Here is a 24567-nt window from a genome sequence, read left to right as displayed (position 1 = left end):
ATTAATGTTGCCTATTTATACATATATTATGGGCTGACCACTTGGGATTGTCTATTATGTCAAAGGGTTCATCCACAGAGAAATCTGATTCTTCCATTCTGAAGAGTAGATGGGGGCTGAGGAGACAAGGTAAAGGGGTGGGAGATAGGGAAAGAGGAGGAACTGGGGTTTTATGTAAAATAAAAATTTTAAATAAATATTATAATCTCAAATACATTTTAGTAGCTATTGTGTTTTGGCAATTTTATACATGTACATATTGCTTTCTGATTATTCTCCCTACGCTCTTTCTTATTCCTCTCTTCCTCTTGTTATCTTCCCATATATTTTACAAATTTGTTTTCTACTTTCATGTCTTTTTGTTTTGTGACCCACAATGTTCACCAAATTCATCTGCTTAACTTTAGATTTGGAACTATTCTCTGGAACCTAGTGGGCATGTTTGTTGCTACAGAAGTGGATACAATATTTCCTCCTCTTTAGGAATCTGTCAGTAAACATTAATTCACCAAAGAGCAATAGGGCCCCATGAGTCGTGTCCCAGTCTATGCCTGACTCTTGATAAGCCCATTCTTTTGCAGGGTTTTTCAAGCACCAGAGCTACTAGGAGTTCATGATTGTAATTGCAGAATATGACATTCTACAACAATTTTCCTTGTCTTCTGAGCCTTAGAGTCTTTCTGCCCTTTTCCCAGTGTTCACTGTGCCTTAGAGGGGTATACTTGTGATTTTTAGTATTAGACCCTTAACCATCACTTATTCTTTACGTTTTTGTTTTTGAGAAAGGGTTTCACTATGTAGCCTTAGCTGGCGTGTGGTGCACTGTGTAGTCCAGACTGGACTCAAACTCACAGAGATCTGCTTCTCTTTGCATCCTGAGTTCTGGGATTAAAGGCTACACCATGAAACTCACCCATCATCAGTATCTTGAACATGAGTCTCTGTATTTACTATCATTCACTTAAAAGAGGCTTTTTTGATTCATCTTAGGGTAGCGTTTATCAGTAGGTATAAACAAATAATTAGAAGTTTTGCCATTTAGCAAAAGAACAGTAATAGCCCTCTCCCAGGCCCTATGGCCTACTTAAGCATACATTGTTGTTTTAGCCAAGTTTACAGTACTAGACATGGATAAACATGGATTCCCTTATGTGAAGTGGATATCCAATCTAATCAGGTTGTGATTGGTTACTCCCATAGCAGTCAGGCTAATATTGTGCAGTGGATACATCTTCACTTCAAGGTTGGTATTGCAGTTCAAAGCTTTCACAGCTGGTTAAGACCACTGACGCCTATTATCCCTAGCAGTCTCCATAGTACTTTCTGGGAGTATGAAAGCTACCCAGCAGGGAGGAGGCTTGTAGACGAGTTCCAGCTTGGTTTCTTTATATCTGGAAAACAAATGATGTGGTTTTTTGTGGTTAGTTTAGGTACCAACATCTAGAAAGCCAAACTGTGACATAGCAGTAATTGAGAAAAATTGGCTTGAATTTTGCTGGATTCTGGTTTTTGAAAATCATATAATTTCCACTGCATTTAGTAAGGAAAATTTTAGGATTCAAAATTCATATATTTTGGCCATTGAATAATTATAATGAACTGAGAATGTTAGCCCTATTTCAAAGATGAATTCTATAGAAAACGTTCAGTAAAATATTTAAAACAGACCATTTTTTAGTCTGTCCTACATACATACTACTCAGTACATTCAATGCTGCTTATTTTTAATGAACACAAGACATATTTGGAAATAAAGCAGCTTTTAGAATTTAATTTACCGAGTGTTTAATATTTACTAGTCATACTATTATGATAGCGAGCACTTGTCCAAGTATGTGGTAGATAATGGAGTACTGATAGGATGGAATATATCTACTAAGGGCATTAGTTAATTGTAAGTGGGCATGTAATTGCATTACGTGGAATAAGTATGTTTCACCATATTGCTTTTTTATTTCATTGCTATGATTATGAAACAATTTTATCTATTTACTGTATTCAATATAAATTTATGTTAAATATATATTATTCCAATATCACAATGATGTTGAATCACTAGTATAAATGATATATATATATATGTATGTAGGTATGCTTATGTATTTTTTTTAGAATATTCTTGTTGGACAGTTAAAAGATTCAATGTACTTCAAGACAGTTTCATGTAATGACAGTTACAAAGTTTTAAAAATCTATTAATTTCATTTGGTATATACTATACCACTGCAAAAGCAATTTAAAAGCTACAAGTTGAAATTTGGTCATGATTATAATTGTTGGAAATTCTGAGACATCCAAATAAATTATGTCAATTGAGTACTTAGATTTTCCTTTGGAAGATTGGCATATTGTGGCAGAAAGCAGCTCAAAAATTAGTTTCTCTCAATTTCTTCATACTTTCATTTTTACAGAAGAATTTAAGGCTTACAGAATGCTAAATTCCTCAAGATCATAGGAAATGGTGTCAGAATAAGAGTTAGGACCTTGACTCCCTGACTTTAATAAATTATTCTAAGATGACTTTTTAGATTGTTTTCCCAAAGGTATTATTGTTTTTGTCTTGAAATTGTATATAAAGCCATAAAAATCTAAAATACAAGTATGCTGTTTTTAGTTTGATACTGAGGTCATTGAGCTAATAAACACAAAGAATTGTTTTCTTCCTACCAAGATATTTACATACTCAGGTAACTAACCATTCTATTAAGAATCATGTTCGGGATTCTTTTTCTGTGCCATCGGATTCCATCCTGTGCATTAGTAGCTGCCTTGTGACCCACATTATGTTGTCCCATAATCACTGAAGCTCAAGTAATTCACAGTAAGATGCCCGCCTATGTAATCCTTTCATAGCCAAAAATTTCTGTGTTCTCTTGAGGCCTTGCATCATGTATGAAGACTGAATTGTTAAATTTGTAGGTAAGGTGAATTCTTAGATTCTTTAAGTTTCCATCCTGTTGGGCAGCTGGGGCTGAACTGTTGTCACAACACTGTATTTTCCTCATGCTAGTAATAAGCTACACTGTGAATACCCATGAGAATGCAAGTGTTTTTGCATTTTTGGGAACGGTCAATCACTTAAAGAATTGTTTTAAATCACATTGCATAGCGGTCTGTATCCAATTGTATGTACTCTAGACACCAAACTGCTCTATGACAAAAAATGGTGCTTTTCTTCAACAAATGGTGGTGGCATAACTGGATATTGGCATGTAGAAGAATATACCTTCTAAACTAATTAGGTCCAGCCAAGCCAGGATAAACTCCCTTTTTACTTTCTCAAAGTTGACTGTTTAGTCTTTATTATATCTTTAAAATCCCTTCATTTTTGTCTAATAAATTGACAAAGGAGACATTCTAGTACTTTAACTACATACTACTGGTGAGAAGCAAATGAAGATCATTAGTACTTGAATAGACTATGCAAGGAGGTAGCACATCATGGATCACTAATGGTGTACTTTCCAAAGTGATAATCTTTGGGGAGCAAAATGAGGTAATTTTTGAGGAAGAGCAAAGTGGGGAGGTGATGCTTTTCTCCTTCCTGCGGGTTGTGCTTTACTGTGGTAATTACCTATGATTCTTACATGTTTCTAGGTTTTTGTTATATTTTGAAATGTTAAAAATGAATCCTAATAAACCCAGCATGGTGGCACAAATCCTTAGTCCCACAGCAGCACCAAGGTATTATAAACAAGATCAAAACTTCAAAGTCAGACTCATGTGCTTATTAAGTTTTAGCCCAGCCTAGGGTACATGAAATACTGTCTCAAAAATATCAGTGAAGCTTCTTCTCCACCCAAGGGACCAGGCAATTTGTGGTCTGTTTCTGGGCCCACATTCCAGTGCCTAGAGACTGCCACTGAGACACCCCTCTTGGTGGGAACCTATGCACCCCATATTTCTGGTCTTCTTCTCCATCTATGGGATCAGGTAAACTGGGACCTGTATCCAAGCCTGCTTTCCAGTACCTGGGGACTTCCTCAGGACCGCCACTAAGCCTCCCCTCCTGGTGGGAGCCTAAGTACCACAGCTTCCTGGTCTTCTTTTCCACCACTGGACCAGGCAATTCAGGGCCTGTTTCTGTGCCAGAATTCCAGTGCCTGGAGACTGCCACTGAGACTCCCTTCCTGGCAGAAGCCTATGCACCCCAGCATCCTAGTCTTCTTCTCCAACCATGAGACCAGGACTAGGGCCAGGAGGAGTAGAACTACCAGAGTATTGGACTTGTTTGCACCCTCCAAAAGGGAACTCTGGTCCCCTAACCACCAGGCCAGGAATAGGCTCTTTCTGCACCCACTAGAAGAAGGGATGGGAAAGAGACATTACAAAAACATACTCAATGACAGAAAAACAAATATGACACCTCCAGATTCTAGAGACTCTACACCAGCAAGATTCAAACATTCTAATGCAAATGAAGCAGAAGAGAGTGACCTTAAACCAACTTCATGAAAATGATAGAGGCCCCCAAAGAGGATATGGGAAAATCCATTAAAGAAATGGAAGAAAAAGCAAACCAAAAATGCAAGAAATAGAAAAAAAGCAAAGCAAAAAATGCAAGAAATGGAAGAAAAAACAAACAAAAAAACCAAAAATGCAACAAATGCAGCAAAAGACAAAACAAAATTTGCAAGAAACAATTCAAACAGTGCAATGGCTGAAAGCTGAAATAGAAACAATAAAAACAACACAGTGTAGAGTGAGGCTGGAATTAGAAAAGCAGGGCAAATAGTCAAGTACTACAGATGCAAGAATAGCCAACAGAATACAGGAGATGGAAGACAGAACCTCTGGTGTTGAAGATACACTAAGAGAAATACAAAGGCATCCACATTCGTAAAAGAAACGTTATTAAAATTCACATTACATATGAAGCCCCACACACTTATATTGGGAGACTTCAATACCCAATTCTCACCACTAGACAGTACCACCAGACAGAAACTTAACAAAGAAGCAAAGGAACTAATATAAGTTATGACACAATAGCGAATAACAGACATCTGTAGAACATTACATCCAAATAAAAAAGAATATACATTCTTCGCAGCACCACATGGAACCTTCTCAAAAATCTGCCACATACTTGCAACATATCAAACCTTAAGAGGTAGAAAAAATTGTAATAACTCCATTCATCTTATCAGGCCACCATGCTTTAAAATTAGAATTCAACAACAACACAAATTGCAGAAACCCTACAAACTCTTGGAAATTGAATAATGTGCAAATGCACCATTCTTGGGTCAAAAAAGAAATAAATTAAAGACTTACTAGAATTCAATAAGAATGAAGACACAACATACCCAAACTTATGGGACACTTTGAAAACAGTGCTAAGAGGGAAGTTCATAGCACTAAGTGCCAACATGAAGAAATTGGAGAACAGTCACACTAGAGAATTAATAGGACAACTGAAAGCTCTAGAAAACAAAGAAGGAAACTCACAAAGAAGGAGTAGATCCCAGGAAATAATCAAGTTGAGGGCTGAAATCAGTAAAGTAGAAACTAGGAACACAATACAAAGAGTCAATGTAATGAAGAGTTGGTTCTTTGAGAAAATCAACAAGATAGACAAACTTTTATCCAAAGTTATGAAACAGCAGAGTATGAACATGCAAATTAACAAAATCAGAAATGAAAAGGGGGACATAACAATGGACAATGAGGAAATTCAGAGAATCATCAGGTCATACTTTGAAAACCTGTACTCGACAAAATTTGAAAATTTAAAGGAAATGGACAGTTTTCTGGATGGATATCACTTACCAAATTTAAATCAAGAACAGATAAGCAATTTAAAAGACCTATAACCCCTAATGAAATAGAAGCAGTCATCAAAAGTCTCCCAAACAAACAAAAAAAAAAGCCCAGGTCCAGGGGACCTCAGTGAAGATTCTATCAGAAATTCAAAGACCAGCTTATAGCAATTATTCTCAAAGTATTCCTGGCAATAGAAACAGAAGGGTCTTTGCCAAACTCTTTTGACGAGGCTTTAATAACCTCGATACCCAAGCCACACAAAGACACAACTAAGAAAGAGAACCTTAGACCAATATTCCTGATGAATATTGATACAAAATACTCAATAAAATACTGGTAAATTGGATCCAAGAACACATAAAAATAATCATTCACCATGATCAAGTAGGTTTCATCTCAGGGATGCAGGGATGGTTCAATATGAGAAAATCTATCAATGTAATCCACCGTATAAAAACGCTGAGAAACAAAAATCACATGACCATCTCACTAGATGCTGAAAAAGCCTTTGACAAAATCCAACACCCCTTCATGATAAAGATTTTGGAGAGATACGGGATAACAAGAACATACCTAAACATAATAAAAGGTATGTACAACAAACCCACAGCCAACATCAAACTAAATGGACAGAAACACAACACAATTCCTCTAAAATCAGGAACAAGACAAGGCTGTCCACTCTATCCATAACTCTTGAATATTGTACTTGAAGTTCAAGCTAGAGTAATACGAAAACAAAAGGAGACTAAGGGGATACAAATTGGAAAGGAAAAGGTCAAACTTTCACTATTTGCAGATGATAGGATAGTTTACATAAGTGACCAAAAAAACTCCACCAAGGAACTCCTATAGCTGATAAATACTTTCAGCAATGTGGCAGAATACAAGATAAACTCAAGAATATCAGTGGCCCTGCTATATACAGAAGATAAAAGGACTGAGAAAGAAATCAGAGAAATATCACCCTTTACAATAGCCACAAACAACATTAAATATCTAGGGATAATGCTAACCAAACAAGTGAAAGATCTGAATCACGAGAACTTTGAGCCTTAAAAAAAGAAATTAAATAAGACATCAGGAAATGGAAAGATCTCTCATGCTCTAGGATAGGTAAGATCAATGTTGTAGACATGGCAATCTTGTCAAAAGCAATCTACAGATTCAATGCAATCCCCATTAAAATTCCAGCACAACTCTTCACAGACCTTGAAAGAACAATAATCAACTTTATATCGAAAAACAAAAGACCCAGGATAGCCAAGACAACCCTGTACAACAAAGCATTGTCCGGAGGCATCACCATCTCTGACTTCAAGCTCTATTATAAAGCTATAGTCCTGAAAACATTTTGGTATTGTCATACAAATAGACAGGTAGACCAATGGAATTGAATAGAACACCATGATTTTAATCCACATACCAATGAACACTTGATTTTTGTCAAAGAAGGTAAAATAATTCCATGGGAAACAGAAAGAATCTTCAACAAATTGTGCTGGCATAACTGGACATTAGCATGTAGAAGACTACATAATGATCCATGTCTATCTCCATGCATAAAACTTAAATCCAAATGGATCAAAGACCTCCACATAAATCCAGCCAAACTGAACCTCTTAGAAGAGAAAGTGTGAGGTACCCTTGAACAAATTGGTGCAGGAGACCACTTCCTGAACATAACACCAGTAGTACAGACCTTGAGATTGACAATTAACAAATGGGCCTACTGAAACTAAGAAGCTTCTTTAAGGCAAAGTACACAGTCAACAAGACAAAAGGCAGCCCACAGAATGGGAAAAGATATTCACTAACGCCACTTCTGACAGAACTCAAAAAGCAAGTCTCCAATACACCAAAGGTTCCAATTAAAAAGTGAGGTACAGAACTAAATAGAGAATTCTCAATAGAGGAGTCTAAAATGGCTGAAAACCATTTAAGAAAGTGCTCAATATCCCTAGCTATGAGGGAAATGCAAATCAAAACAACTCCAAGATACCATCTTACTCCTGTCACAATGGTAAAATCAAAAACAGCAATGATACTTTATGCTGGAGAGGATATGGAGAAAGTGGAACACTCCTCCATTGCTGGTGGGGTTGCCAACTCGTACACCCACTTTGGAAATCAGTATGGAGATTCCTCAGGAAAATAGGAATCAGTCTACCACAAGACCCAGCAATTCCACTCTTAGGCATACACCCAAAAGATGCACATTGATATAACAAGGATGTCTGTTCCACTATGTTCATAGCAGCATTAATTGTAATAGCCAGAACCTGGAAGCAACCTAGATGCCCCTCAGCTGAAGAGTGGACAGAGAAAATGTGCTACATTTACACAATGGAGAACTACTCAGCAGAAAAAGACAATGGAAACTTGAAATTTGCCAGTAAATGGAATTCACTAGAAGAAACCATCCTGAGTAAGGTAACCCAGACAAAGATGCTATGTACTCACTCATATGTGGATTTCAGACATGGATCAGGGTAGTGCCTGCCTGCAATTCCATGGCCAGAGGATCTGGGAAACAGAACCTTCAACCAATGACTGATGGATGCAGATGCAGACACCCACAGCTAAACACTGAGCTGAACTCACAGAACCCTGTGACAGAGAAGGAAAACTGATTAGCATAGGAGTCAAGACTGGGCTGGTTTAACCCACAGAAACAGCTGACCTTAACAAGGAGTAGCTCTTGAACCCCAGACTGATGGCTGGGAATCTAGCATGGGACTGATCCAGATCCCCTGAATGTGGATGCCAGTAAGGAGGCCTAGGCAATCTAAGGGGCCTTGGGTTGTAGATCATTATTTATCCCTGGCAGAAAAATGGACTTTTGGTGCCCATCCCACAATGAGAGATGCTCTCTCAACCTGGAATCTTGTGGGAGGGCCTAGGCCCTGCCCTGGATGAAATGACTGACTATGGATATCCCCCATTGAGGGCCTCACTCTCCCTGGGGAAAGGAGTTGGGATTGGGGGAGAGAAGATGGGGGGTTGGCAGGAGGGCATGGGAGGAGGAGAGGGAGAGTGAGCTGTGATTGACATGTGAAGCAACATTTTTTCTAATTTAAATTTAATAATAGAAATAAAAACCAGTGAAAATATGTATTACCAGCATTTGTTGACTAAGACCATTTTATTTCTAATCTTATTTTAAAATTTTAAATTACACACAAAATTATATAGATTTGTGAGGTACTTTGTGATATTTTAGCACATGTATACATGTAATTTTGTAAATGAAAATACACATATTTATCTCCTCAAACATTAATCATAGTTTAATCAATGAAACTTTTTTTTAATGAATGGTGCTTATTTTAACAAAAGTGGAGCATTATATACCAATAGCAGGCATGGTGGAAAACCACCAAGGTCAGAAGCCTATGTTCCCAGTGCCCTCAGGCAAATGATGGGCTGATGACCAGAATTAGCATTTAGACAATAAGGATGGACAGAAAACAGGAACTTGCATTCAGGCTTAACTGGAAGGAGGGGAACAAGAGGTATTTTGCTAGAAGCTCCTAGTCACAAGCTGGTCAGCAGACCCCCATGGTGGAAGGACACAACACATTATCTTATTCAGTGTGACTACTTTGATACTTAGCATACAATAGGTATGTGATAAATACAAACAGGAAGAATGTCAAGCATCCAATTTACACATCAGTGAAACTTTTAAAAACCTTTGTTTACTAACTTTTAAATATATACTATACATGACCATTATCTATGGTCACCCTACTCTATGATAGCATACCAGACCCTCTTACTTCTTAGTAATGCAGCATCTTTGCATCATCCCTTTATTCTGCTTTCCCCAATTACTCTTTCTAACCTTTGGTAGCCACCATTTCATCATCTGAACCTTAACTTCTATGTAATTAATTATTTCCCCCCTTCATTTTCTCATATTATTGTTTTAACTTTTATTGGGGGCCATAACATAAGGCTTTGTACATGTTATATTATTGCTACATGTCTAGTTCTGTTTTATTTTATTTTAACTAAATTTTTAAACACAGTTTCACTGTATTAATCAGGCTCTATTTGAACATGTGATCTGCCTATTTTTGCCTCTCAAGGAATGGAGAGATCAAGATATTTTTGGATTCCACATAATTTGTGGACTCATTTGATGGGGGATGTCCTCCTGTGTGTATGTTTCTCTTATTGGTTGATGAATAAAACACTGATTGGCTAGTATCCAGGCATGAAGTATAGGAGGGGCTACCAGACAAGGAGTATTCTGAATAGAGGAGAGAGGGAGAAGCCTACCAGAGGGAGACACCCTGTAGCTGTTGGGAAGATAAGATGCTGGACATTCGTGGGTAAGATAAGACCATGTAGAAATACATAGATTGGTATTTACAAACTAATAATTAAGAGCAAGCTAGCCAGTAAGAAGCCTGAGCCATTGGCCAAATGGTTTATAATTAGCATAAGCCTCTGTGTATTTATTTGGGGCTAAATGGCAACAGGACCAGGTGGGAAGAAAACTTCAACTACACTGATTTAGTATTGCAGTCTTTGTAGGTGACATCACTTAATGTATTCCAGTTCCCATCCATGTAGTTACAATGATAGAATTTATATGCTTTTTTATTACTGAATAATATTCTTTTGTGACTCTCCATTACATTTTTTTCTGCATTGCTTCGCTGATTGACACCCAAGGAGGTAACCTTTCTTTGCTTCCCTGAATAGTGTTGCAATTAATATAGGCTTGTGCAAGTGCCCGATTAACATAATGATTTGATTTCCTTTGGCTTATATTGTAATTCAATATAATCTTTTGTTTAACTTCCATATTTTTTTATCATAGTTGTGATAATTTAAATCTCTAGCTGGTATATCTGTTTCTCTTTTCCACATATACTAATGAGCATTTGTTGTCCTTTGCTTTCTAATACTGTTAAAAAATTATAATCATCCGGGCATTAGTGTTTTCAAAATGTGTGTGCCTTTATGATTTATGCATTTTATATTATTGTAGTTTATTCATCTTTACTTCTGTGAAATATTAATATTATGCTGTTGTCTAATTTTATCAAAGGTATATACTGGTGTTGGGGTTCTTTCTATATTTTTTGATGTTTAAAATAGGTTAGCACTGAGCATCCTTTGGCATGCCTATTGATAAACTCTGCTAAAATTTCTCTTGAGTATATTCTCTTTTTTTTGATTTATGTTTTTTTTAAGACAGGATTTCTCTGTGTAACAGTTCTAACTGCCCTGGACCTCACTCTACAGATCAGGCTGGTCTTGAACTCATAGAGATCAATGTGCCTCTGCCTCCCTAGTACTGGGATTAGAGGCATGTGCCACCACACCAGGCCCAAGTATATTCTTCAGGGTGGAATTGTTGGATTGTAAAATATGTAGTATTCAACTTTAGAAAAAACTGCCAAGAATTGTAAAAATAGTTACACACATTTGTACTCTAGGCTAAAATATCAGTTGCCATTGATAAAAATTCCACAAAATCTTGATGCTTATATCTCAATATGTTTTCAATTCTAATTTGTGCTATCATGCTTGAACAGTTATTGAGATCAATTTTAAGTTCATGGAATCACCTTGCGTTCCACTCTTATAAGATTATGTTTTTCCTTGTATTTATCTCTATTTGTCAACAATATAATCTCCTATATCATTTTAAAGCTTTTCACTCACATCCACCATTTCATTTATTCTAAGCAACATCTTATACTCAAGATTTTATTGATCATGCCTTTCATAATCTTTTTCTAATTGTTCTCTTTATCTTAGAAGACCTTGATTTTAGTTAGCTTTAGAATTTGGTAGCATAGTAATTTTAAATCAATAGATATTTTCTCTCATCTTTTTGAAAATATCCTTACACTATAATCTGCTGCTAAATCCACTGCTAATATAACAGCCATTATTTTTCTCTGTGATGGTTTAGAGCCATTCATTTTACTTTTGGTACTGTGAAAATTCACAATAACATGTGTAGTTATTGACTTACTTTCAATTTGATATTGTTTTGAAATTTATTCAAGTATATCTTTCATCAGGTCTCAAATATGAATTTTTCCTTTTTCTATTTTTTCTTCCCTCGTTCAGAGACTTCAATATCTATATCTATGCTCTACGTTCTCATTCTCACCTCAAAGTCTCCAACACTGATATTTTCAACTAGTCTCTCTGTGGTGTAATGAGTGTAACTTTTCATGAAGTATACTTATTTCTTTATTATTGTTTATTGTACCTTTTAATCATTCTTATTGGTATAAACTTCAATAAAATACTTTTCTATGACTTTAGATATTCTTTTGCTCTTTTTCAAATTCTCTGGCCAATTTTTCTGTCTCTCACTGATCACTAACTCAGTTGTATTCACTATTTCTTCTTGAAACGTGCCATAATAGTGTTGTCCTTATAAATATGAGCACCTTGTGAGCTTGTTTGGAGGTTTTACCAGGGGAGTCCAGCTACTCTATACCCTTGACCAAAGACCTGTCCTCCTCTATTCAGAGAAGTCGATATCTGTGCCAATATCACTCCTGCCAGCATGGTGACGGACGTCCTGCAAGAAATGTAGCAAGCACCAGCCCCATAAAGTGACACAGTAAAAGAAGGACAAGGATGCTTTGTATGCCCTGGGAAAGCAGCATTATGACAGGAAACAGGCTAAGCCAAAAAGAAGGTTGTGCTGAGGCTTGAGTTTGTTTTGTCCAACTGCATATCTAAGAGGATGCTGGTTATTAAGAGATGCAAGCATTTTTAACTGGGAGGTGATAAGAAGAGAAAGGGCCAAGTGATCCAGTTCTAAGCTGATCTTGTTATGAAGAAAATAAAAACACAATAAAAGAAAAATAAATATGAGTACCTTGCACACTGTATCATAGAAGACAATAGATTCTCAGAATATGTAGGATTGTCACATATAATTTGCTTTCTTCCAAAGTGATTAGTCTCTTTTGTTTCCACAAGAGACAGAGAACATTTTTAAAAAGAAACCCTAGCCACCTTCAGTGATACAGAATTCACCCACATATCTCATTTTGTTTTTGTAACTTGTAGGAGCGTAGGAAGGATAGGAAACAGTAGATATAAATGTGCAACTGAATTGCCTACACAGCAATTCTGACTTTCTATTTGCTAATAGCTGACCTTCAGAATTTTAGCTTACTGATCTCCTTTAATCTTTCTGAATCTTAATATGTTCTCATTGTTTCAGTGAGACACAATAGTGTTTAAAATATTGCATGGGAATCCTTAATATCTAGTTCATCATATTTACCAAAGTGAAGTTTATATTAAAATTTTCGGTTCTCTGAATTTATGTGTTTATAACAACTCATAAATAAGGTACATTCTTGGTAATTGCCAGAGTTAATTTTTTAGTAACAAACACACGTGAGACAATGCTTACTATTATCTCATACATATAAAGATGAGATGAATCATAAAATTGAGCTTCTCTTTATATCAGTGAAACATGTCTGTAGTTATATTTAGACATTCTCTTTGTTACTATTGTAATTTAATAATACACCATCTACTATCAAGGACTACATAACTCTTTTCTTTATATTTATTGACTCATCTTCTATGCTCATCTGGTACTAGATGCCAGTAATAAATAATTATATAATATATTTATAGCTTCTTCTAGTCAATTTCAAGGAAGATCCACAAATAAAATTAATAACTCTGATATAGGGATGAATCTGGATAATAGGTATCAATTTGGTGAGAAATATTTCAGCCATTATCAATGGAATGTAACAGTATATTCATGATAAGATGCTTTTATTTAAGTAATGATGCTTTCCCTTTATACATCTTAAATAAAACTGTCTAGTCTTGTAAATACATTTTATATGTTTCTTTCAATAGTTGTCGTATTTGTTTTTAATATTTACTTTAAAAATCAATGTCTTTTGTGAGTAAAATGTGATTTGTATTAATGCTTATATTTTAAATTTTGATCTTGCAACTAGTACAATAATAACATAGCATGCCTATGGCTTCAACAATTATACCTTTTATCATTAATCTAATATTTTAACTTTTATGTACTCTGAACAGTGCTATTATTACAGATGTGAAGCATTTATCTAATTATTCTTAATCAATAAAGAATCAGGAGTCAAATATCAAAGAACCAGGAACAGCTGCCAGTTGCTTTCTACCTGTCTCCTTCCTCAATCTAAAAGGGCTGAGATTCTTTCTCCGCCTCACTTTATCACTTTCTATTTCCATCTCTGAGTCCTGGAATTAAAGACATATGCCACCTAGTTCCTGGCCTCCAGCCAAGCTTTACTAGTCAGAAAACAAAGAAATTACTGCACAACACAGATGACTCAAAACGTGGAATGGAACAGAAACTGGATAGTGATCTTGTTATTTCCACATGATAGGAAATGACTTTACCAATGAACTACACTTATGTTAAGCTAGGGTCACACACTGCTCTTCAGAGTGACCTGAATCTTGTGATCTGCCTCCCTCAGCTTCCAGAATAACATGTACCACCATAGCTAATTCACATTTGAGAGCTACACATGACCAGAATAAAAGACAGGTCTCAGAATGGGAATGGACACAGAATCTGAAAAATTCTCTATCCCAAGTTCTCCTTTCATGCTTTCATTCTCAGATTCTATGATTATTGTGAATATCTGTGTACCCTCTTAGAGAAAACTTAAGAAAAAAGCATTGACAAAAACATCTTAGAATATTTAACAATAATTATACAGAAGAGAGTAAGAACGGTCTAGGGAAAGGAAAACAGATCTTTTTTTAAACTTATTTATTTTTTGTGTCTTTCACAGTTTGCATCTTGACCTCATTCATTTCCCTGTCCCTTTGTATCTCCTCTCTGACCTTGCAACCCCCCCAGTAAAATTAAATAAAATTTAAATGAAGAAAAGAAAAACAAGATAAAAAGGAAAAATCTCCTCATGGAAGCTATAGTTTTACACAGTAAGTCACACAGTAAACCCATGTATTTTTTACTTGCAAGTATCCATTGCAATGAGTCATTGGTCTGGTTCTCTGCATCTGGTTTCTGCTACACTACAGATGCTGATGCTACACTATAGATCACTGGGACTCCTCTTGAATATCCTGTTGTTGCCCTGTGTCCAGGAGATCCTGCAGCTTTGGACCTGTGGTACCTGTCTCTTCATATGTGCCAGCAGATCACAGATGGGGTGGGTATTGTGGTGGGCCAACATAAATCCTGGTTCTGGGCATGGGTAACTGCAGGGTTGGTCACCTGCCAGCTCTCTCTTGTCCTCACAACCAGGGTGAGCTCACCATAATTACCCTATCTAGTTCACCCCTGGTAGCAAGAGCAAGGGGCAGGACCAGTTTGCCTGCTTTGATGCCCTCAGGGTCGACTCCCCAAACCTGGACCATCAGGGCCAGCTCTACAGTGTTGCCGAGGCGAGGTGCAGAGGTCAATCTCCTCAGTGCTGCAGCTGGTAAGGGGCAGGGACAGCTTTCCAACTTTTATGACCTCAGAATCAGTTCTCCCACCTGCCACAGGCAGCAAGGGGAAGGGAAGAGCATCTTTCCCTGCCCATACAACCATATGAGAGACGAGGGACAGGGACAGATCTCCCACACTCACATTCTTGCGATGGGTTCACCTGCCCATTAGTCAGTAGGGTCAGCACTATTGTGCAACTCAGGCAAGGTGCAGGGCCCACTTTCCCAAGTTCTCCAGCTGGTAAGAGGGGCATCTCCCTTGTCTGTCACAGGCTAAGAGGGGTAAGGAGTAAGGGAAGCAATTCTCCCCAGCCCACACCTCTGCGTGGCAGATGAGTAGTGGAGACAGCTCTCTCATGCTCACAACTTTGGGCCTGGCTCACCCATACCTCTGCAGCATTCATGTGAAAATCTTGCCATGGTGGCACACATTTCTAATTCCAATATTGCATGAATGGAAAGAAAAAGATCCTGATAATCAGCTATTCATAGTCTAGTTGGTACGCTTCAGGTTCATTGAGAAACCAAATTTGAAAAAAATAAGGTTGACTCCTTTCTAGCTTCATAACAAACAACACAAATTTTATTTTAAAATGTTATAATGAGGTCTACTACTGTGTATGCTAATCTAATTCAAAAGAAATAATAGTAATAAAAGTAGAAAGGAAAATGTGATATAACACCAAATTCTACCATTTTGGAAATACATGAAATAATAAATAAAAGTTACTTTTATTAAAACCAATGGAATGGTGAGTTATTGAGGATAACATCTGATGTTGACTTGTGGCACCTATTTAAATGCACACACACACACACACACATGCACACACACACACACACACACACAAATAAACAAGTGGTTATTGACCAAAAGGTGATACTGTGGAAACTATACAAAGTTGTAGCTATATTGTTGAACAGATGATGCATAGATTTCTTATAATTTACCAGGACATATCTTACTGGCATGATCTAGCCTTTTTGCATTCCAGTGCCCATGGTTGGATACCTTGCTCAGCCTGGATATAGAGGGGAGGGGCTTGGTCCTATCTCAACTGGGTATGCTGGGCTTTGTTGACTTCCCCAAGGAGGGCCTTCCCTCCTCTGAGGGGGTGGGAAGGGAGGAAGTAGGGAGATAGAGTGAGTTGGAATCAGTCTATCAAATGAAAAATGTTTTTAAATAAAAAAGAGAAAAATAGAATTTGCATTGGACACAGGCACATATTACATACTCCCAAAATTGAGCTTAGAAATTTACAGCTTGCTACAACGGAGACATGTATGGGGGCAAGCTTGCTGGAGTGGTTATGTGAGATACTTGTAAGGTTAGTATATTTTTACCATTGCATGAAATGAATTTAGTTAAAAGTTGAGGAGTTATGATAAGAATGAGGAAACAGGGATGGGAAATGAAGAAGGGGAATACAAAATATCATGGAAGATGATGGGATAGAAGGAGTTTATGGACAAGGAAATCATCTATCATGAGGTAGTGACATCCTGATTTGTTTAACACTATGCATGGCAGTCACATGTTACTAGTAGGTATTTGGCATTTTCCAAATTGACCATGGTTACTTAAATGTTTTATATCCCAAACACAGTTTCCCTTCTTTCCCCTGCTCCTGTTCTCTCCCTCTAGTGCTCCCCCAATCCACTCTTCTTCTATTTCTATTCAGAATGAGGCATGTCTCCTATGGATTTCAACAAAGTATGGAAGAAGTTGAGGTAGGTCTAAGTTCCTCCATTTGTATTAAGGCTGGGTTCCCAAAGGCAACACAAGAGCTAGGGACAGGCTTTGATCCCATTGCTTGGAGTCCCACAAATAGACCAAGTGACACACATGTATAGATGGCCTAAGGACTGCCCATGAAGGATCTGTAGCTATCAGTCCAGAGTCTGTGAGCTCCTATGAGCCCAGGTTGGCTGTTTTTGTGGGTTCACTTGTGATGACATTGATCTCCCTGGCTCATAGTTTTCTGTTTTAATTTTTTTTTGGTTTTCTTCGTCTTTGTCTTCTTCTCTTCCTCATGTCATTTAATTAGGTTGAAATACTTTTTCTCCTTTTCTTATTTAAATTAGAAACAAGCCTGTTTTACATGTCAATCCCAGTTCCCTCTCCCTCCCCTCCTCCCCTGCACCCTATCCCATTCCCTTTCTGCTATTTATGGAGGGTGAGGCCTTCCACTGGAAATCTTCAAAGTCTCACATCATTTGGAACAGGACCAGTGATGAGCAAAGGGGGCAAGACCAGGCTGGAGAACCCACAGAAACAACAAACCTGAACAAGGGGGAGATCATGGACTCCAGACTGATAGCTGGGAAACCAGCATAGGAAGGCTTCAGATCCCCTGAGTGTGGATGTCAGTTTGCAGGTCTGGTTAGTCTATGGGACCTCTGGTAGTGGATCAGTATCTATCCCAAGTATAGGAATGGACTTTGGGAGCCCACTCAACATAGATGGATACTCTTTCAGCCTGGCTCGTATTTTTAAACTGATGTCTCTACTTTCTCGTTTCGTGTTTAACAAAGCTACTAGAAAATATGCAATCACACCTATGGTTTGAATGTCAATTTTACTATATTTCTATCTTCAAAGGAGATGTATTATATATTAAAGATAGCAATGTGTATTATGTAGCTATATCAATGGTTCACTTTTTTTAGTTTTTTGGTTTTTTTGTTTTGTTTTGTTTTTACGAGACAGGGTTTCTCTGTATTGTTTTTGAGGCTGTCGGTCCAGCCCGGCCTCGAACTCACAGAGATCCGCCTGCCTCTGCCTCCTCAGTGCTGGGATTAAAGGCTTGCACCACCACCGCTCGGCTTCAATGGTTCACTTTTTAAAATTATTTATTACATGTTTTATAATTAGAAACAAGCTTGCTTCACATGTTAGTCCCAGCTGTCTCTCCCTCCCCTCCCCCAGCAGCCCCAACCAGGCCCCCCATCCTCCCACCCTATCCTCACTCCCTTCACCATAGGGGATATCCAGAGTCTGTCATTTTGTTCAGGGCAGGGCCTAGGCACTCCCCCAAGAGTCCAGGCTGTGAGAGCATCCCTCTTTGTGGTATGGACACAAAAAGTCCATTTGTATACCAGGGACAAATACTGATCTACTGCCCAGGACCCCATAGATTGTCCAGGTCTCTTCACACATATCAACATTCAGGGGGTCTGGATCAGTCCCATGCTAGCTGACCAGTTGTCAGTCGGGCGTCCAAGAGCTCACCCTTTTTCAGGTCAGCTGTTTCTTTTGGTTTCACCAGCCCATTCGTTACCCATGCTCATCATCTATTATGGTATTTGCCATCCTGTTCTCCCCTATTCTTACACCAACTTAACTTTCTTGCTCCCCCATGACCTCCTCTCTCCTCCTCTTCTTTCCCTCTCTTTGTCCCAGCTCCCACTCCTCTCCCTGCCCTGCTCCCAATCTGCTCAGGAGAGCTTGCCTCATTCCTTTTCTCTGAGCTACCATGCATATCTCTCTTAGGTTCTTTGCTGTTTCCCAGACTCTCTGTCAGTGGAATTGCAGACTGGCACTCTCCTGATCCATGTCTAAAATCCATATATGAGTGAGTACATACCATATTTCTCTATTTGTGGGTGAGTTACCTCACTCAGGATGGTTTCCTCTAGTGCTGTCCATTTGCCTGCAAATTTCAAGATTCCATTGTGTAACTGTGCCACATTTTTGTATCCACTCTTCATTTGAGTTGCATCTAGGTTGCTTCCAGGTTCTGGGTATTACAAATAATGCTGCTATGGACATAATGGAAAAGACACCCTTGTTTATGAACATAATGCAAAAGACACCCTTGTTGTATGAATGGGCATCTTTTGGATATATGCCTAAGATTAGTATTGCTAGGTCTTGTGGTAGACTGATTCCCATTTTCCTGAAATATCCATATTGATTTGCAATGTAGGTGTACAAGTTGGCACTCCCACCAGCAGTGGAGGAGTGTTCCCCTCTCTCCACATCCTTTCCAGCATAAATTGTCATTGGTGTTTTCTATTTTAGCTACTCTGACAGGAGATGCTATTTCAGAGTTGTTTGATTTGCATTTCCTTAATGGCTAAGAAGGTTGAGTACTTTCTCAAGTGTCTCTCAGCCATTTTAGACTCTTCTATTGAGAGTTCTCTATTTATTTATGTGCCCCACTTTTTAATTGGATCCTTTGGTGTTTTGGAGACATGCTTCTTGAGTTCTTTTTAAATTTTGGACATCAGCCCTCTGTCAGATATGGGGTTAGTGAATACCTTTTCCCATTCTGTTGGCTGCCTTTTTGTCTTGTTGACTGTGTCCTTTGCCTTACAGAAGCTTCTTGGTTTCAGGAGTCCCATTTGGTAATTGTCAATCTCAGTGTCTGTGCTACTCGTGTTATGTTCAGGAAGCTGTCTCCTGTACCAATTCATTCAGGAGTACCTCCCAATTTTCTTCTAAGAGGTTCCATGGCTAGATTTATGGTGAGGTCTTTCATCCATTTGGACTTAAGTTTTGTGCATGGCGATAGACATGGATCTATCTGCAGTCTTCTACCTGCCAATATTCAGTTATGCTGGCACCATTTGTTGAAGATGCTTTCCCTTTTCCATTGTATAATTTTAGCTTCTTTGTTGAAAATCGAGTGTTCAAGGTGTGTGGGTTAAAATCAAGATTTTCAATTCAATTCCATTGGTCTACCTATCTATTTTTGTGTCAATCGCAACCTGTTTTCAGGACTATGGATCTATATTAGAGCTTGAAGTCAGGGATGGTGATGCCTCCTGAAGTTACTTTATTGTACAGGGTTGTTTTGGCTATCCTGAGTCTTTTGTTTTTCCATATAAAGTTGATTACTGTTCTTTCAAAGTCTGTGAAGAATTGTGCTGGTATTTTGATGGGAATTGCATTGAATCCGTAGATTGCTTTTGGCAAGATTGCTAATTTTACTAGGGTGGTCCTACCAATCCAAGAGCATGGGAAATCTTTCCATTTTCCAGTTCTTCTTTAGTTTCTTTCTTTAGTGACTCAAAGTTTTGCTATACAGGTCTTTCACTTGTTTGGTTAGCATTAAATTATCTCCAGATAGTTAATGATGTTTGTGGCTATTGTAAAGTGTGATGTTTCTCAGCCAATTTATTGTCTGTACATAATAGGGCTACTGATATTTTTGAGTCAACTTTGTATCCTGTCACTTTGCTGAAAGTTTATCAGCTCTGGAAGTTTTTCGGGTCACTTATGTAAACTATCATATCTTCTGCAAATAATGAAAGTTTGAGTTCTTCCTTTCCAATTTACATCCCCTTGATCTCCTTTTGTTTTTTTATTGCTCTGATAGAAATTCAAGTACAATATTGAAGAGATATATAGAGAGTGGTCAGTCTTGTCTTGTTCCTGATTTTAGAGGAATTGCATTGTGTTTCTCTCAGTCTGATTTGATGTTAGCTGTTGGTTTACTGTATATTGCTCTTACTATGTTCAGGTATGTTCCTGTTATGCCTAATCTCTCCAGGACCTTTATCATGAAGTGGTGTTGATTTTGTCAAAGGCTTTTCCAGCATCTAATGAGATAATCATGTGGCTTTTCCTTTGCAGCTTGTTTATACATTGAATAACATTGACAGATTTTCATATGTTGAACCATCCCTGCATCCCTGGGATGAAGCCTACTTGATCATGGTGGATGATTTTTCTGATGAGTTCTTGAATTCGATTTGCTAGTATTATACTGAGTATTTTTGCATCAATGTTCATGAGGGAAATTGGGCTGTAGTTCTATTTTTTAGTTTTGCCTTTGTGTCTTGTGCACAAAGGTAATTGTAGCCTCGTAAAAAGAGTTTGGCCATGAACCTCCTGCTTGTATTGTGTGGAACACTTTGAAGAGTATTGGAATTAGCTCTTCTTTGAATTTCTGGTAGAATTCTGTACTGAAACCATCTGGGCTTGGGCATTTTTTTGGTTGGGAAACTTTTGATGACTGTTTCTATTTCATTAGGGGTTATAGGTCTGTTTAGATTGCTTATCTGTTCTTGATTTAATTTTATTAAGTGATATTTATTAAGAAAATTTTCCATTTCCTTTAAATTTTCAAATTTTGTGGAGTATATGTTTTCAAAATATGACATGATGATTCTCTGGATTTCCTCAGTGTCCATTGTTATGTTCCCCTTTCCATTTCTGATTTTGTTAATTAGCATGCTCTGTCTGCCTTTTGGGGAGTTTGCTTCTTTTTGTTCTAGAGCTTTCAGTTGTCCTATTAATTCTCTAGTGTGTCTATTCTCCAGTTTCTTCATGTGGGCACTTATTGCTATGAACTTTCCCTTCAGCATTGGTTTCAATGTGTCCTATAAGTTCGGGTATGTTGTGTCTTCATTCTTATTGAATTCCAGGAAATCTTTAATTTCTTTTTTATTTCTTCCTTGACTCAGGGATGGTACAATTGCACATTGTTCATTTTCCATGAGTTTGTAGGGTTTCTGCCGCATGTGTTGTTCTTGAATTCTTATTTTAAAGCATGGTGGTTTGATAAGATACAGGGGGTTATTCCATTTTTCTTTGTGTCTGTGGAGGATTGCTTTGTTTCTGATTATGTGGTCAATTTTAGAGAATGTTCCATGTTGCGCTGAAAAGAAGTTATATTCTTTTTTGTTTGGATGTAATGTTCTATAGATGTCTGTTAAACCCAATTGGGTCATAACTTCTGTTCTTTTGTTTCCTTGTTAAGTTTCTGTCTGGATGTCCTTTCTAGTGGTGAGAGGAGAGTGTTGAAGTCTCCTACTACTAGTGTGTGAGATTTTGTGTGTGATATGAGCTTTGGTAATATTTCTTTCATGAATGTGTGTGCCTTTTTATTTGGGGCATAGATGTTCAGAATTGAGACTTCATCTTGATGGACTTTTCCTGTGATGAATATGAAATGTCCTTCTTCATCTCTTTTGAATGATTTTAAATTGAAGTCTAATTTGTTAGCTATTAGGATTGCTACACCAGCTTGTTTCTTGGGTCTGTTTGATTGGTAAATGTTTTCCCAACCCTTTTCTCTGAGGTAGCATATGTCTTTCACATTGGGATGTGTTTCTTGTATGCAGCATAATGATGGATTCTGTCTTCTTATCCATTCTGTTAGTTTGTGTATTTTTATAAGCAAGTTGAGACTGTTGACAATGAGAGACACTAAGTGACCATTGATTGTTGATTCTTGTTTGTTTTGGATTTATTGGTGGTGGTGTTATTGTGTGTGGTTTTCCCTCTCTTTTTCTGTGGGTGTTTGGTAAAGTGGGATTATCTTTTGCCTACATATTTGTGAGTGTAGTTATCTTCGTTGGGTTGAAGTTTTCCTTCCAGTACTTTCTGTAGGACTGGATTTGTCGATAGGTATTGTTTAAATCTGTTGTTTTTCATGGAATATCTTGTTTTTTCCATCTATGGTAAATAAAACTTTACTGGGTACAATAGTCTGGGCTGGCATCCGTCTTCCCTTAGAGTTTGTAGGACATCTGTACAGGGTCTTCTGGCTCTCAAAGTTTCCACTGAGAAGTTGGGGGTAATTCTGATAGGTCTGCCTTTATATGTTAATTGGCCTTTTTTTAGCTGCTCCTAATATTTTCTCTTTATTCTGTAGGTTTGATGTTTTTATTATAATTTGGCAAGGGAGCTTCTTTTTCTGGTCCAGTCTATTTGGTGTTGTTGTACTTTCATAGGTATATCCTTCTTTAGGTTAGGGAAGTTTTCTTCTATAATTTTGCTGAATATATTTTCTGTACCTTTGAGCTGTATTTCTTCACCTTCTTCTATACCTATTATTCTCAGGTTTGTCCTCTTCATGGTGTCCCATATTTCCTGGATATTTTGTGTTAGGGATTTGTTGGACATGCGATTTTCTTTGGTCGATGATTGTATATCCTCTAGTGAATCTTCAATACCAAATATTCTCTCTTCCATCTCTTGTATTCTGTTGGTTATACTTACATCTATAGTTCCTGATCATTTACCCAGCTTTTCCATTTCCAGAATCCCTACATTCTGTGTTTTCTTTATTGTTTCTATTTCAGTTTTCAAGGCTTGGAGTGTTTGGGTTGTTTCCTTCACTTGTTTGTTTGTTCTTTTTTTCTTGACTCTGTTTAGATTCTTTAAGAGATTTGTTTATTTCTTCAATTTTTGTTTGGTTTTTCTTCTATTTCTTTAAGGGATTTCCACATTGAGGGTCTCTATCATCTTCATAAACTAATTTTTAAGGTCTCTCTCTTCTGCTTCATCTATGTTGTGCTTTTCAGGTCTTGCTGGTGTGGAGTCTCTAGATTCTGGCGGAGTCATATTGGTCTTTCTATTGCTGAGTGTGTTCTTATATTGTCATCTTCCCATCCCTTCTTCGAGTGGGTGCAGTTGGGGTCTCTCTGTCTTTATTGGTCTATCTTAAGCTGGGCACATGGGTATGGGGAGAGCCAAGGGTGGGGTCTGGCAAGACTCACTTCCTTCCTCTCTGGGCAGGTCCACTCAATGCCTGGAGAAGGCACCGGAAGATCGAAGGAGCTGGTGATAGGTGGGGATTGGGTCCCCAGGAGGACCCAGTCAATGGTTCACTTTTATATGCCGGGCATTGGTGGTGGTTGCCCTTATTCCCAGAACTCGGGAGGCAGAGGCAGGAGGATCTCTATGAGTTCGAGGCCAGGATGTTCTACAGAGAAAGCTCCAGGACAGTCTTCAAAACAATACAGAGAAACCCTGTCACAAAAAACAAATATATATATATATATGCTTTCATTATATAAGGATGACTATAAGTCATTGCATCAATATTACTGTTAACATAATTGTGTTTCATTTGATATAATTACCCACACCAAACAGATTAGCACTTAATAATTGCATGCACACATGATCCTTTTTTATCAAGCACTACACATGTACCAGTAGTTTCTTTTTTGTTTTACATTTTACACATCGATCAGAGTTCATCCTCCCTCTGCTCCCCCTGCTGCCTCAATCCACTTTTCATAGTGGGCACAGGTAGTTTCTTTTAAGAACCAGGTATTTTTTTCTGACTCTCACTTCTTTCCAACTTGTATTGCTGTATTTAAATTGAGAACATTGATATTTATTCCCTTCCCTGTTTTCATTTGTTTGTTTATGTTTGTTGTCTGTCTCTTTGAGTATGAGGGAAAGAAAAAAAGAGAGAACAGGAGAGAGAGAATATCCATTCATATGTTTATACTATTTGTGTATGGGGGACCGAGGAGTCAAGAAGTAGTCAGATCTTCTGCAACTTGAGTTACAGATGATTATAAGCATTATGTGGGTACTGAGGATTGAACCTAAGTTTTCCAAATTGAAAATTTCAT

The 24567-nt window shown here is 37.6% G+C and overlaps 1 pseudogene; it reads left to right on the top strand.

Annotated features, from left to right (window-relative positions):
- The first annotated feature begins 12320 nt into the window (after window positions 1-12320).
- Window positions 12321-12574, top strand: LOC106022508 (annotated as a pseudogene).
- The last annotated feature ends 11993 nt before the right edge of the window (window positions 12575-24567 follow it).

The sequence above is a fragment of the Mesocricetus auratus genome, unplaced genomic scaffold (genome assembly GCF_017639785.1).
Source record: "Mesocricetus auratus isolate SY011 unplaced genomic scaffold, BCM_Maur_2.0 Super-Scaffold_100003, whole genome shotgun sequence".
Lineage (NCBI taxonomy): Eukaryota > Metazoa > Chordata > Mammalia > Rodentia > Cricetidae > Mesocricetus > Mesocricetus auratus.
This window is presented reverse-complemented; position numbering and strand designations above follow the sequence as displayed.